The sequence below is a fragment of the Rattus norvegicus genome, chromosome 19 (assembly GCF_021556685.1).
Source record: "Rattus norvegicus strain SHRSP/BbbUtx chromosome 19, alternate assembly SHRSP_T2T, whole genome shotgun sequence".
In the NCBI taxonomy this organism is placed as follows: domain Eukaryota; kingdom Metazoa; phylum Chordata; class Mammalia; order Rodentia; family Muridae; genus Rattus; species Rattus norvegicus.
The window spans coordinates 26,527,406-26,544,386 of NC_141552.1; positions in this window are offsets into that span (position 1 = coordinate 26,527,406).

Genomic DNA, 16,981 nt, shown 5'->3' on the forward strand with positions numbered 1-16,981 from the left:
GTCCCTGTCATCTATGTTGTCCCCAGCAATTATTGACCCTATGCACCACATATTGAGTAATATACAGAAAAATTGCCGCAGAAAATTGACAACATTCACAATGGAATACAGAAGTCATCCTAATGGAGAACCATGTGCTTCAGCTTTTCTTGCAATACAGCATCGATATTTACCACAGAGATTATGACCTTCAATGTCATGCTGGGAAACAGGTTTTGACAGATGCTCTTGTCCTTGACCAGAAGTATGCTGTGTTTTTATTGATGTAGATTAGACTTAGTTTTATCATTTATGTCAATGGGTCTTTTTTTCTACAGTCTGTCTGTGGCCTGTCCTGGGTGAATTTCCCTCATAGTTCAAAGGAAGGAATCCCATTCCCCGTTGTATATTATTGTTAGGGACCACGTGGTTCCTCTGAGAGAACAGCCGATGCTCTAACCTGTGAGTCGTCACCACAGCTCCTGCAGGTGGCTTTTGTTATTCCACATGAGGTGCTGTGTTAGGTGGACAGGATCACATACAATTAAATAGAGAGATCTCAGGAGATGTGTATTCACAGGGAACTTACTGAGCTGTGCGTGCTCAATGTGTTAGGTTGTCAGGCATCCCTACAGGGCTCTGGTGTCCCCACTGCTCATTGTGGGTCAGGATCATCCTCCAGCATCTTACTTATTTTTATAAGTCTTTCTAGTTTTCTTCTAAGGCTTTCATCTTATCAATACACTTTCCCAGTGAGACTTCATAACTAGCCATTATGGTTAACAAGAATAAAGAGGGTCATTAAGTGGCTGCTAGCTGTGTTTGTGGGAAAGCTCCTGACAGAGAGTGCAACCTGCCAGGTGGTGTCGCTCATGGCAGGAGGGACTAGCAGAACTGCTGTGGCCTGGGTGCCCATGGGCTAGGGGCTGGAGCCAGGCTGCCTGGTGCCCCTCTGTGGCCATTTGACCTGGGTCCCAGTGTGAGCCCAGGGTGCTCTTAGTCCAGTTGTGCTTGCTCTACTTGTCCAGTGGCCTTGTGGCATTGCTGAGCACAGCCTTCAACCTGGACACCGTGAGGAAAATGATATCCGGAAATCAGGGGATCCCTGGAGTCTCTTTGGCTTCTTGCTAGCCAAGCACTGGCAGTTGAGGCTGGAGGACAAGGGTCTGTGAGTTCCCCAACTTTTCCCATCCCACCTTGGTTACTTGCCGAACCAGAGAGAACAAGGGCACTCTCTACCACAGCACTTCTTCATGCCCATAGCCTATCAGTCTGCTGGCAGGGACTTGAATTTTTTCTGCCTGACTCTGCCTGACCCTGACCCTGACCCTGACCCTGACCTGTCCCCAGCCCTGGCCCCGGCCCCGGCCCCTGACCCTGACATCTCCTACTTCTTCAGCCCAAGACATTTGAGATCTGGAGTAGCCATTCCCTGCACCGGCCCTGCCATTAGAGTCTAAAGGCAGTGAGGACAGGCCCAGCTGACACTTATGTCTCCCCATCCCCAGATGTGTTTTGCACAGTTCTACCCTCACTGCTTAGTTTGAGGGACCCCAGCAGGTGGCAGTCTTTGCTGAGCCTCAGGTGTGCCCCTGGGGCAGTAGGGGGACTTATGATTGAGGGAGGACATTCAGGGAGATGCAGGCCTTTCTCAAACTCTCTGATCATCCATCCAATACCCTCCCTGGTTCTTGCCCAGTGGAAGTTGGGAAGCCACTTTTCCCTGTTCTGTGTGACTTTCCCTGCATTGTGAGCTCCCCTGCAGGAGATACTTTCACATGCTTCTTTAAAAGCACCTGTTCCTCAGATCTAGATCAGCTGTGAAAACAGGCTTCTTCATGTCAGTGTGCTAGCTCCTTCTCCCAGCTCAGAGCTGCAACACCAGAGGATCCTCCAGCCCCAGTGCTGTGTGAGTCCCATGGAGAAGTCAGAGCAAAGTGCCCCTTCTGAGAAGTGACTTAGAACAGAAGGTTCAGAAGTGACAGTCAACCCCCAAGTGCTTCTTCCAGGAGAAAGCAACCAGCTCTCCCTTTTAAACATGTAGGCTCCCACATGACCTAGTTCTGTGATTGGAGAAGATTTTCTGCAGCTTAATTGCCCAGTCAGAGTAGGGCTACATCCTTGATCCATGCTCATTTCCACAACAAAAAGTCCTCCTCCACAACCCAGGCCTTGAGTTGAACCCAGGTCTTTCCAGGACCAACAGACCTGAGAGAACAGAGGGCAGTCCAGGGGAGAGAAGAGACCAGAATGATTTTAAGCTGGAGAAAACTCCCATACTAGTCATTTAACAACTTTTGTCCAGACCGTGGACTGCAGAATCTTAAGATAACATTTTTCTGATATCAGCTGATAAGTGAAGCTGAAGTCCAACCTGGGTGGGATCATCCCAGGAAGGGAGGGGATCCGACTCTGCAGGCCTGGCCAGCCTCTGTAGTCTCCTGAAAATAATTGTTGGTCAGCTGTTAATCTGAAGTGAGAGTAGGTTTTTGCCAATGCAAACAGATGAGATTTCAAGTTTCACACAGTATGTTAAAGACACACATTTACACTCGGGGATTTGAACTTACTTCTGTAGAAGTGACGGTAGGCCAACAGAGGGAAAGCATTCTTGCCTTTAGCATTCTGTCTGTATCAGAGACTACAGGGACTGGCTTCCTGGACAGATATGTCCAAGGAGACAGATATTGTAATGGGGGGGGGTGAGGTAAGAAATATCCTGGGGACAGTGATTTCAGATTGTGCCTTTAGCCAGGAATGTCTGTGTCATTAAGGCAAGCAGCCTTGGGCCTGCTAAAACTTGTCACTACTACAGGGCATCTGGTCCAGGTCCTTCTGAGATGAAGGCCTCTCTTTATAAAAGAAAAAGAAAAAGTTTATTGAGTAATGTTGCTCAACCTGTGTGTCGTGACCCCTTCTAGTGTATGTCAGATACCTTGCATATCAGATACTTAGCATGCTATGACATATAAGAGTAGCAATATTAGTTATGAAGTAGCAATGGAATGATTTTATGGAGGGGATCATCACAGTATGAAGAGCTGTATTAAAGGGTTGCAGCAGTAGGACTGTTGAGAACCACTGCCATAGAAGCTGACACATGGGAGCAGACTCCTCAGCTGAGTAGAGACCCATGACAAGGGATACTGTGTCCTACCTTAGGACCCAGAGGCAGAATCTATCCCAGGAGTCTGTGGCTCACCTTGTCTTAAATTCTCCCAGGGTCAAGAATAGCATTGATCATCTCAGCAGAGTCAGCTTGCACAGCCACATCAGGCCCATGGCTTCCCTTTACAGAGAAGGATGTGGGTCTGAGTGACAGTCAGTGAGACTGAGGGGACTCTGACAGTCATTTGCTTTGAGCTGTGGTTTCTTCACCTGTAAAATGGACGTGTTTCTGCTGAATTGGGTTGTTGTGGAGATTAACAGAACATACAACCTGCTCAGTGTCTGCCTGGCATGGACCCTGCTGGTTAAATGGAAGTTGTCGATGGTGATGCATTTAAAAGTAGAATCTCGAGCCCGATACTGTTAGATGTAGGTGTTGTAAGCATTTTGTGATTCTAAGACAGCCTCACATTAAAACAGAAGGCTCTTTTTTTAATTTTTTAAAAAATGAATCAAGTATAAAATGCCAATATGAAATAATCATAGTGAGAATTGAGCTAATTCCTGTGAAGTCATTTAGTTTTACATTTTCTGCTTCTATTTTCAAGGCATCTAGAGTAGCACTATCCGAGATCCTAAGGCCTTCTATTATGGTGCTACCCATTCATTCCTCTCTCCTTGAGGACTTCTCAGGTGACTTAAGAAAACCTGACTTCTTTTCAGATTGTCCCCAGCTGGTGTGATCTCTCTGTCCATGGCCCTTGCCAAAAGCTGCAGAGCCAATGTGTTGTTTTACAACACAAAATTCCAGACATTAATTTTTACCAATGAAGTTTCAGGAGCCAGATACAGAAGTCAACTCCCAACTGTCCTTCCTAATTCACTGACCTCCCAGAAGAGCATTCTTCTTCCCTCTGCACACTTTCTAAAAATCCTTCAACTCAAAGACTTTCCATTGGTTTAGTTATCTTCATTTCCTTTCAAGTCCTTCCTTGACCATCTCTGAACCTAAGTGCAGTTTTAACTTTGCAATAAAGGTGTGTGGTAGGTTAGCCTTACCAAAGTAAAGTCCATGTTTACATCAAACAACCAACCCTCGTGTTAAATGCCTGTGCCATGGCGATGCTATACCACACAATAGTTTATCAGTAAATAATACATTCTTGGAGATCACAGTGTGATCAAATATTTTGTAACATAATTAGTAATTTTTGGTCTATTATATAAATTAAGTTCTTTGACAAGGATTCTGTTGATATCTGTCATATCTGAGTGCATCATCATAGGAAACCCAAGGAACATCAATCCTGGGCTTTTGAAACTGTTGCACATGGCCAACTGGGAACCAAAACCACCCAGGAGACTACTGATACTTAACACACATAAATTAACCTACCTATTTTCATATAGTTTATGTCAAGAAGTCACCATTCCTGACCATGTCTCATTATCCAACGTTCTACTAAATGGAAGAATTGGCATCAAGGAGGTCACCAACAAAGCACAAAACACCCATCTCAGATAAACATGTATGGTTTATTGAATCCAAAACATCCATGAATTTCAGGACACAATTAAAAGTCCAAATCTAAGGATAATAGATATAGAACAGAATTAAGATTTCCAGTTCATAGGTCCAGTAAACATCTTCAATAAATTATAGCAGAAAACTTCCATAAGGTAAGGAAGAAAATGCCATAACTGTACAAGCGGCCTACAGAAGGCTAAATGAACTGTACCAGAAAAAACTCTGCCATTCACATAATAATTAAAAAACTAAATACACAGATCAAAGAAAGAACTTTAAAAGGGGTAGGGTATAAATAACCAGTAATAAATAAATTCAGACCTATCTGAATTACACCAGACTTCTCAACAGAGACTCCAAAAGCCAGAAAAATTTGGGCAGATGTAATGCAGACCCAGACTCCTATACCCAGCATAATTCTCAATCACCATAAATAGAGAAACCAAGATATTTCACAACAAAACCAAATTTAAACAATATTTTTCTTTAAGAGAGCACAACAGAGGATAATATGAGGAAAACCCCAAGAAAATGAGCTAAACTATACACAAGAAAAACCAAGAAATTAATCAACTCAATAATTTCAAAAAAGGGAAGCAAACAAACATGATTTCACCTATAACCAGAAAAAGAGGAGAAAGCAGCAACCATTTGTCTTTAATATCTAACCAGATCCTCTGTCACCAGTCCCACAGCTCCTAGGGACCAAACTGCCAGCCAAAGTATATGCAAGGATGGGTCTATGGTTCTAGGTAACTGTGTAGAAGAGGACTGACTTAAGTGGCATCATGGGGTGGGAGGCCATTGACTACCCTGAGGCCTGTTGCCCACCAAAAGGAGGTCCTAGAGGTGTGAGGTGGGAATGGATATGTGTGGGTGGGGGAGCACTGTCACATAGGCAAAGCTGAGCAGAAATGGGATGTAAGATATGATGAGGGGAGTGTGGAAAGTGGGACAACATTTGAAATATACATAAATAAAAAAACAAATGATTAAAAAATAGCCAAAAATAAAATAAAGTAATAGGTAAAAGAAAAATTAAAACAAAACAAAGCAAAAGAAATCCTTGTGGTGGATTGGCCTACTTCTGCTTGTATTTTACTGCTAATTTGGAGAACTCAAGACTGGTTAATCCAAAAAAAACCTGACCCTGCCCCCAGTTAACTGTGTTTATAAAGAAGCCACCAGCCAACAGCTGCACAGCAGAGAGATGGGGGAGGTGAGCTTTGAGGGCTTTGCTAGAGAGGATCATGAGGAGGGAAGAAGGAGGAAGAAGCTGCCAGAGAATAAAGGAAGAACGTGTGTGATGGAGAGGAGAGAGGAAGAGGACAGCAGCCATGGTTAAGGGAGAGGAGAGCCTGGTCCTGAGGGCTGTCCAAGGGGAACAAAGAGCAGTCAAGATGCTACACAGTCAGTAAGAGTTGAGCGTTATTGTTTGGAAAGTAGATCTGATACCATGGAGGGCAGGCAGCTGCCCAACTACTGTGCTGATTAAGGCATATGATGAATAAATTTACAAAATATGTATAACCAGTAAGGAGCTCTATAGAGGATCCTAAAAGGAATACTTTAGTTTGAAGAGAAGGATAAAATACCAGAGGAAACAGGAAATAATTTAACAAAACTAGAACAGTCAATCAAAAGAAGCCAATAAAACCCACAAAAATTAACAAAATTAAATACATAGGTTTAAATAATATTTGCATGTCACTAAACTCAATTCCCCAGTGAACAGACATTATTTAGCCAGAAACAGGATCACCATCATGAGAGATGTAGAGGATATACTAGGGAAACAGACCTAAGACACAGGTCCCTATAGCAATTCTATGCAGTTTCTCTATCCAGCTGACAGAATAGATTTCAAACCAATCCTGTCCAGAAGATGTAAGGACATTCATTTCATACTTTGCAATTACCAAAAGATACTACAATCTAAATATATGCATATTAAACACAGCAGTCACAAATTTAAATATATAATTATCAGATAGATCTGAAATTACCCATTAGCTATAATAGTGGTTGTGATTGTTTTTAATAGTCTATTCTGACCACTTGGCAGATCACATGCAAATAAACAAAAGAGGAGGAGCAGAATTCAGTGACATCATCAGTCAAATGGACCTAACAAACTACACTGAACTATACATATATTTTCTATCAGCCTGTGGATCTGTCTCCAAAATTGACCACGGATTAGGACACAGAACAGCCCTCAGGAAAGATAAGAAAGCTGAAGTAGTGTCATGCATTCTATCTAAGCACAAAGGAATCAAACTGGTATCACACAATAGAAAGTGCAGTCAGGACACACTCTCGTGGAAGGTCAGCAACACAAACAACACACTACTGAAAGGGCCAAGGGAGAACACATAAGGAAAAATTAAAATTCCTAGAAATGAGTGACAATGAAAACACAACCACCACAGATCTACGCGATACAACATAGTTTTAGGAATTATGTTGCAGTCAGCAAAGCCAGAGCAGTGGACCCATCTAATCCCTTTGTCATGCATCAGAAGTAGAGAATGTGGACTGTGCCCTGTTGGGTTAATGCCTTGAACTGGCTCACCACATTCCCAACTTCCCTTTGCAATGATAACATGTTTTTGGCATTACACATTGGATGTATGCAATTTGCCTTTTGATTTCATAGAGGAATAATTAAGGGACTTCCTGGAGGGTCGAAAAGCACTGTGGATAAACTGTGTAGAGACCGAAAGACTACAGGGGTTTTGGAAGCTGAGCTAATGTATTTTTATTATGATATGTTTAAGAACCTATAGGGAATTGGGAGTGGAATATGGTGATTTGAATGATAATGGCCCCCATAAACTCACATATATGAATGTTTGTTGCTGGTTAGTGGAAATATTCGGGAAGAATTATAAGATACGGATTTGTTGGAGGAGTGTATGGGATTGGGCTTTGAGGTTTCCAAATTCAACACCATCTATAGTTAACACTTTCTCTGTCTCCGACTTGCACATAAGATGTAAGCTCTCAGCCAGTTCTCTAGAAACATGGTGTCCTACCTGCTGCCGTGTACCCCAGCATAATATTCATAGACTCATGATCCTTGAAACTGTAAGCTGAAATAAACTCTTTCTTCTACAAGTTCCCTTGCTCATGGTGTCTCTTCACAGCATAGAAAAGAAACTAAGATTGGAAGGAACAGTTAAGTGAAAAATTTCTCAATAATATCCTGGAAAATAAAATTCAGACATTTACCAAAAGTGTCAGGTACCGTGATCAAGCTGGCTTGACTGCAGAGGTGCAAGAATGTTTCAACAAATACAAATGAATAAACAATTCACCACAGAAAACCAAGAACAGGAAACACATGATCACTGCAGTAGAGGCAGACAATCTCTTTGGCAAAATCCCACAGTGATTAATGCAAAAGTCCTGGAGAATCTGGGATATGGAGAAGACATACCTTAACATTATGAAGGCGATATGCAAGGCCAACAGCATCCTAACTGGAGGAAATCATAATGGATTTCCACTAAAATCAGGAATAAGTCACAGTTGTTCATTCTTTTCATCTAATTCAACTAGAATGTGAAGTCTTATCCAAACAATATGACAATAGAGAGATGGAAAGGCATGTTAATATGAAAGAAAGCAGTCAGAGCATTCTCATTTGCAGGCGATATGATCCATATATAAAGACCACTACGAAACCACTAGCAAACTCCTATGGCTCATGGACACATTCACTAAAATCACAGTAAAATCAATAGAACTCCTGTATACCAACAATAAATATGACGAAAGAAGCCAAGAAAACAAACCCATTCAGAATAAAAATCTTGTAATATCTAAGGAAGTAAAGACTTGTTAAAATGAAATCATTAGGAAAAATAAAAAAAAACTGAAGAAACCAGAAAATGAAGAGACCTCTCATTTTCATGTATCAGTATGATCTATATTATTATATCGAATCCTACCAGAGTCATCTACAGGTTTAAATCCATCCCATTATAATCCCATTACAGATCTTCATGGGAATGAAAAAAAAAATCTCAGAACTCACATGAAAGCACAACTGAGCAGGGCAGTCAGACACTGCTAACTAATAAGACAGTAAAGCACTGCGGGAGGCATCACCTTTAATGATTTCACCTTCATTTTGGGGAATAGTAAAAAAGAAAAACCAGCATGTTAATATCATGAGAGCAGACACAGTGCCTAATGGAATAAAATTGAAGAGCCTGATATTGGCCTATGTTCTTATCAGCATTTGGGTTTTGAGAAGAAGGAAAACAAACAAACAAAACAAAAAACTCACAACCCCCCCTCCCACCACCACACACAAGTGCAGTTTTCAACCTGTGGGTTGCAAGCCCTTCAGGGAACAATCACATATGAGACATACTTTATACATGCTATTTACATTACAACTCAAAACAGTAGCAACCTTACATTTATGACTTAGCAATGAAATAATTTGGTAGTTGGGGTTGGTTACCACAATGTGAAGAACTGTATTCCTTGAGTTGTTCTTGGTCATAGTATTTTTCTGCAGTAACAGAAATGTGACTGATATATAAACTGGTACCGAAGTGAGTGGAGATGTTTGTGAGGAATCTCTTGATTTTTTGGAGGAGGGTGGGAGACTTTGGATTGGGAAAACTGTTGAATTATTTAAGGAGATCTTAACAGTTCTTTTAGTTTGCCACATGGGAGACATAAGTATTGTGAGTCTGTGCAAAATAGAGCCTCTCTGATGAAACTTCAAAGGACTGCAGGAACTCTATTGGTGACTGGCTTAGAAGCAATTGATATAATTTTGGCAAACTATCTGTCTCTTTTCTGCCTGTTTACTAAGAAGTGACCTGAAGATAAATAAAAAGCTAATTGACTAATTGTTTTGAGCAAACTTCAAGGGGTAGATATCCGGTGACCTTCCTCATATGGTAGGAATGTGTGTTTGTATTTTTCATTGTTAATGTAGCCAGGACTTCAGTTAATCCTGCCACATTCAGGGTCTGGACGCATAGGAAACTGCAAGATCTCCCAGGATTTGGAAAATGTCCCAATTGTTGTAAGGTCCCCAAAACATGTTGTCACCCCACACACATTGGGAAGCAACTTAAAGGAACATGACCCCCTCATTCTCAAGAGGAAGGGTGGGTGGGTGGTTATTTGTCTGCCGTGGGCTGTAGATGATTATTGTCAGTTAGGGGGTTGGTTGCAAGTTCTTACTGGCCATGGTCAGGGAGGAAACAGTAAAGCAGATTCGAATCAGGAATGTCTTTCTTCCTTTCTCTTTCTCTCCTCAATTCTCTGTCTAATGTTGTGGGAAATCAGGAGAAGGGACTAAAATGACAAAATCATAGATCACTGTATCTCTATTTATACTAGAAAGCAATACCAAGTCTCAAATATTTTAGGATGGCATGGATTTTTGAATGATGATAGAATTTAAAATTGTACTTGCATAAATGATTCAATTCATTTTTAAGATATAAGTATATGCAACTTATTCACAATGTGGTGTAAAATTCTAATTTTATAAAATTACTACTGCACACTGCCGTGGATAATTAAGGAATTCAAGCTAGTACTTTCCAACTATAAATAATCAGTCTTCCAGTCATGTTAGGTACTGCTTTAGTTAGGTACAGAAATAAGCTTTATTTAACTTCCTGTGTATGTTTTTAAAGTTAAGTAGGAAGTAAATCCCTTGGGAAAAAAAGCCACATTTGTCCACTGAGATAGACATTATATACAAAGGTGGTTCTCAAATCCTTTAGAGATCTGAAGAATCTGCCATTTCAGATGTCCTAATAGTTAAAGGCTTTTCACAGTGGGAGAGACCTCAACTCCTGGTAGTGTCCCCAATCTATTCTGAAAAAGATGATGGGCTCTAAAGAACCATTGGGTGAAATACTACCCACTTACCTCTACTGCTGCCAGAAAGCTGTCCAGACTGTGCAGAAGTTGATCATGGGGAAGTCTGTGTCCCAGTTTATGGAAAAAAAAATAGGGATAGTCCTTCAAGTGACCTGCTTCAAAGGATTGTTGTCAGAGCTCCTGGCCCAGTGAGTTGAAGGTGGATGCCACAGTGACACAGGAATATTTGCTGACTGACTCCCAGGGTAGCCAACAATTTCTGTCATTTCTTTAGATTTGGAAGCTGTTTGCTCTGAATTTCCTTTTATTCAGGCAACATTTCTCCTCCTCAGATCTTGGATGGGGTTGAAGATTAGATAGTTAGTCTTAACCTTTTCTTGTTATGAGAATCAGAAAAGCAAACTTGTTCACCATCGTGCAGAAATGTGACAGCCAGGAACCTGGACAGGAACAGGGTGGACATGGGAGGCTCAGAAAGCAGGGCTCTATGGACAGTCCACAGCAGTATAAAAACTCCTGCGATAAACGCTCTGGCACCATAAGTCCTGAGAGAGGATGGGGATGCCAGGAGAGTGTGCGTGGTCTGCCCACTGCCTGGGACTTTTAAAAGCTTGTACCACCCCCGAGCACATAGAAGAGCTTGAGCAGAAAGAGGCCGATGCCCAGAAGCCGCTGCTGTGGTAGGAGGCAGTTATGGCGGTTGGAGGTGGGGGTAGAGGTGGAGGAGGGATGGGAGAAGACCGAGGAGTTTCCCCAAAAGACAAGAACAGACACCATCCTTACTACTCCAGAACCCACGCCAATCCCACCCCACCCCTAAAATGCCCAGTCCACTGCCAAAACTCCCCATGCCAAGCATTCACAGCTTCATCCCCACTGTGCTTATTTCTTATTTTTTTTTAACTTCTTATTTATTCTCTGTGAACCTCACATCCTGCAGCTCAACTCCATTCATCTGCCCTCCCCTCAGGTCTGCACTCCACCCTTGCATCCTGCTCTAAATCAGAGCAAAAATAATCTTCGTGTGGAAGCTGAATAAAGAAAAAGAAAAAGAAAATTTGTACGCAAAAAATGTGTCAAATTTTAAGGATGAAAGACATAAACGCTTAAATTGTTTGGAATTAATGAAAGTACATTTGGTCTCAGAAGACTTATTATGGTTAATAAATGCAAGTTATGATAGATAAGGGATACAAAGCTTAAAAAGTGATAGAAAATGATTTAGGTACAAAATTTCAGACTAATATAATTTAGATAACGAAGTACCTTCTCCAATTTTGCAAAATACGAATGGACAGAATATTGTGACAGTAATTCTTACCTGATGCATCTCATAAGTTTTCTTATTTTATCTAGCTTATTAATGTTAAATTAAAGGTATTTCTTGGAGTAAAAGGGGAAATGCTGAGGTGACCTCCCTTTGTACTAAGGTGTGTCAACTTTCAATTGTTAGTTCTGTACTGGCAGTGAGCTAAGTGCTGGCAGGATTTCTCTTGTCATTTCTATGTCTCATCATCAGGTTTGCTATTTTGTGGATGTTTGTCCTTCTCACCAGCTCAACACAAGCTAAGAGATGTATCAGGTGTTGTCTCACTGCCGATTGGATGTAATAAAGATCTGATGGCCAAGAGCTGCGTCAGGAAGTATGTGGGCAGAACTTCCGGGCATAGAGAGGGACATAGGGAGAGGCAAGCTGAAGCAGGAGATTCAGAATAGACATGGGCAGGAAGAGATATGGAACAGACTACAGCAGAGGGGTAAAGAGCTAACCAGCAGGTGGGTCTCAATGGTAGAAGAATGGGGTTAATTTTTAGAGAAGATGAGGGACTGCCCAGTGAAAGGCCTAAGATTCAAACTATGTTCGAATTCTCCATGTCCCATTTACACCTCAGATAGCTCTGTGAAAATAGTACACAATACAGTATTAACATGGCTTTGAGCCTGTGGTTTGGTTACTTTTGGTCACCGTTCCTCAAGACTGCAGGAGAAGGAACAACACACAGGGCAAACACATGAAAACCATGTGCAGCTTAGAGTGGAAAAGATCACTAAGAAGTTTAATGTCACAGCAAAGTCATGTGCTGAAGAGGAGGGTGACATAGTTAAGGAGATGAATGTTATTAACGATAAGCCTCCTGCCTCTGTACTGTAGAGATGTGGAAGGTGTCCTCAAGGCAAGACTCTTACCAATTAAAGTTCCAACTTGGAAAAGGGAGCTCAATAGATTTCGAGCTCCTACAAAGCAAGTGCATAGGGAAGCTGCTGCAGTTGTCATCCAAGCAGACAGCTGACAGGTCAGTGCACCTCATGTGGCACGGAATTTGGAGGAAAAAAGATTTTAAGATTCAGGATGACACGAACAGGACCTGGTGACTCTCGCATTTATTTTTTTTTTTATTATTATTTGCTGCTTGAATTAGAATGATACTCATAGTCTGATGTTTTTTAGTTTTCTTTTATTATTTTATCTACATTTCCAATTTATCTCCCACTCCATGTTCCTCTACATGAGTCTCTCTTCTGTCCCCCACACCCTCTCCCTATGAGATTGCTCCTCCACCCGCCAATTCACTCCCACTTCAGAGGCCTAAGTTCCAATATCATGGTTCATGAAGCTTCCTCAGAAACAAGGTTCTCCCGTCCCAGTGATCCCAGATAAGCTGGTCCTCTGCTACATATCTACCTGGAGACATGGGCACACCCTGATTCTTTTATTAGTTACCTTAGTTAAGGTGTCTCTTCACCTTAATTCAGGCTTAAATTCACTTTGCATCCCAATTGCTGTCCTTTCTCTTGTTACTTCTCTCCCACAGTTCCTCCCCAATGTCCTCACACCATCTCCTCTGAGAGAGTAGAGGAATATCCCTCAGAGTGTGCATCCACCAAGACACATCAAGTTTTTGTAGGGCTGGTGCACCTTCTCCCACTGAGGCCAGGGAAGACACCTGAGTTAGGGTATCAGATTTCACAGACAGGCAAACCTTTGGGGATAGCCTCGGCTCCAGTTACTTACAACAGGGTATGTAATACTGTATTTAACTTACAACAGTTTATTTACCATCACCTGCAGCTCCTCCTGGGGAACAGTGCTTCTGGCCTGATGCTTTCGTGTTCAGCCGTATCTTCCTCTTTCTTCTGTGCTTACCACTGTAACACAGGAGAAGCTTCTAATATTAATGTTGCCAGATCGTTCCAGTCTTGGGGATAATTCTATTCTGAGTTGTGTATGGATTTAATATCTTCTTTACATATGATGAATGTATACTTCAGGAAAGGACTGCTTCCTTGTTTCTATTAAGATCTAATCTCTAAGGGATTCTGATTAATTTTCCTGAATCTTGGGGGTATATATCTTAGGCCACCAGGTTGGTATGTCATCACTCGCTGAAGTGAGGTTAATTTTATAACACCTTTTGGCCACCCACTTTCAATGTCATTATGTGGTATTGCCTTAGGCTCTTTTATACACTCCCCTGGCTTTGGCTGAGTATATGTTCGAGGTCTCTCTACTACTGTGCAAAGAAGTGGGAGCTAGAGCTGAGCCAAAAAAATAAGAAAGTATTTGTTCATCCAAAAACCAAAACAAAAAACAAACACATAACCAAAAATAGTTCTGGGGTTAAATATTTGTCCTGGTGCTGAACTACACTGCCAGAAGGTTTTTTGTTAAGTAAATAACACAATCTTGGGGATGACAATCTGATCAAATATCCTGAAACATGGGTTTGCAGTGTTCCCTACATTTTATAAATCAAGTACTCTGACCACCATTTTGGTTGTTTTTGTGTTTCTGTGTTTGGTTGGTTTGATGTCTGAGTGCATCATCACGGGAATACCAAGGAAAATCAGAAATGGGTTCTTGAAGCTGATGCACAGGGCCAGTATAGACCTAAATACTACAGAGGACACCCTGATTCTTAACACAAGGGATCATTTCCCCTCCCTCTTCTCACATAATTTATGACAAGATGTCACCTTTCCTAACCTTAGCCTCTTTTCCTAAGTGCTGCTGAAGGGAAGATTTGGTAGCAAGGGGTCTGGACTCAAACCACACCAACACTGAATTCATTTAAATAGGTGTAGTTTATTGAATGCACCCACCAATACCGTTCAACCAGAGCAACACCTCACAACTGTGTACTGGACATTGCTAGGCCCAGCTCATTGCAAGATCCACGTGGGCTAAAGCACAAGTGCTGGATGCTGCTGTCTATGGCCCTGACTCAGGACATTTTACACATAATTTTTCCTATTTGCCTTGAATCTGATGGGTCCTATGTGAAGTTTATAGTTGGGGAACTTGTTAATAATAACAAACCTCATAACATAGAGAACAAAACAGTGTATGTGACCAGCACCACACACTTCAGTGTCAGGTTTTTTGTTTTTTGTTAGTTTGTTTCTTGGCATCCATGATGTGGAGGCGTATTACAGAACAATAGGAAAGAGCTGGCTGCTGTGTAACAAATTTGCTGCTATTAAGGTAGGTATGGGGGCAAGACCTCAGCAGTAGCCCTTAAGACGGGAAGGAGATGATGTGTTTGATAACTGAAAGGAGCTGCCTCAGCTGTGTTTCTCTGCCTGCTCAGTGCCCATTCAACATTACTCTGTCCCTGAAGAGGAACTCAAGGTCTGCTGCCCGCTGCCTGTGAGCCAGGACTAGGCACAGAAAGGCAAGGCCACAGCACTGGTTTCCATTTCCTCAGTAATGCTGGATTTCCACTAACGTACTTGGATACACAAATACAGTGTGGTAAGTTATAATAGATCCTAATCATTCTTACATAGGGCAGCAGTTGATTGACTACAACTAATTCTATTTAAGAAAAAAAGAAACCTGACTCTTATGGAAATACACAAAGAAATATCTAAGATGGTGGGGAATGAATTCTGCCATGGACTGACCTCAGAAAAGTGGGATTGGGAGAAAGATGCATGGTTAAATAGCCCACCAGGTTCACATTGTGTCAACTTGATTTAATCTAAGGACAAAGAAGTGGAGTATGTCTGATGACTTTCTTCTAACCCCTTGAAAGGATCCCTGAGGATTGGCCTCAGTATATCACACTTCTTGATGGGGCAACAACACTCAAGGAAGCTTTAGATTGTCATAGGCACAGTATTATGCTACAAACACAGATTAGATGATACTAAGATGTTCAGATGGCGATATCCATTTCTATGCACTCTTAAGTGGACCTAAGGAAATAGAGATCAAGATCTTTAGAATAGAAAGATCAGTTCCAGTTTTTTCTACCATTCCAAACTGAACAACTGGTAGGGAGAGAATGGTAGATAATCGAGAATTCGTAGATGATGCTTTGAATGAAGATGGGTTTCTGTGCTGGTTTTAGACAGGCTCTCAAGTATTACATGTTGCCCTCCCCCTGGCTGGCCAGGTTCACTATGAGCTCAGATAAACCTGCTTCCACTTTCCAATACATAGGCTTGCAAGAGTGGCCTCCAAGGACTGTGAGGACAGCATTAGCCTTTGACAGTTGAGGTGTGCAACCCACAACTATAGATTTCGTAGTTTTCACATGTCTACCAGCTATTTCAGGTTGTTGCTGTTATATGCCTGTCAATCAAGGACAGAGAAAAATAACCTGATAGAGAGCAAGGACATGGTGATCACATCCTTGCCTATTCTGAATGTTCTGGATGAAGTTTGTTAAAATTCCAATTTATATAGGGCCCATCACATTAAGGGTCACTGTGCACTGTTCTATCTAAAATGGCCTAATCAGAACTGACTCCCATATAACACTTCCTGCAGTCCTCATATGAGAAGCTTGTGCTTTTTGTTTTGACTTTTTCTTTTCTCTTTCTTTCTTATTTTTTTCTTTATAAGTTGAGAGAAAGATAGGGCCATGAATTTGCCCCCAAATTTGAACTATGGATGTGATCAATCAATGTTAGTGTGTGCATTTTATAAGGTATTCATTTTTTACTGTGATAGATGCTTTTGTGTTTGGTGGGGTGGCCATTTCCCAGTGTGCAGGTGCTGGGACCTTGCTCTATCCACTTAATGATGTTTATAGCCTCATTTTAGATGTTTATGTGTACCCCCTATACCTCTTGACTATTTCATTTTTCTGATATGAACTCATGGTCTGTCTTACTCAGGCCTGTCAGCAGTGCTCCTTTGGCGACATTGGTGCAGAGAGGAGAACCCCACAAGCAGCATGAGGTTCCCTTCATTGGTGGCTCCAATATTGCACTTTCCTCTGCCAACTGGTCTCCACACTTTTCCTAGCACCATAAAGACTTCAACTCTTTCAACTAAGGAATGTTCTGGCAATTGTCAATTGCTAAGCACATGACTTCATGAGTGTTCCCCTAATACACACGCCCATGTTGTAACCTACCATGCAGACTATTTCTTGATGTGATTTAAAGCACCTGTACATAATGAGACAGGAGAACTTTTGAGTGCATATTCAAGCTGGTATGAAATCTCAGGAAGTTTTAATGGCTAACATTGGTGAATGAGGACAATTT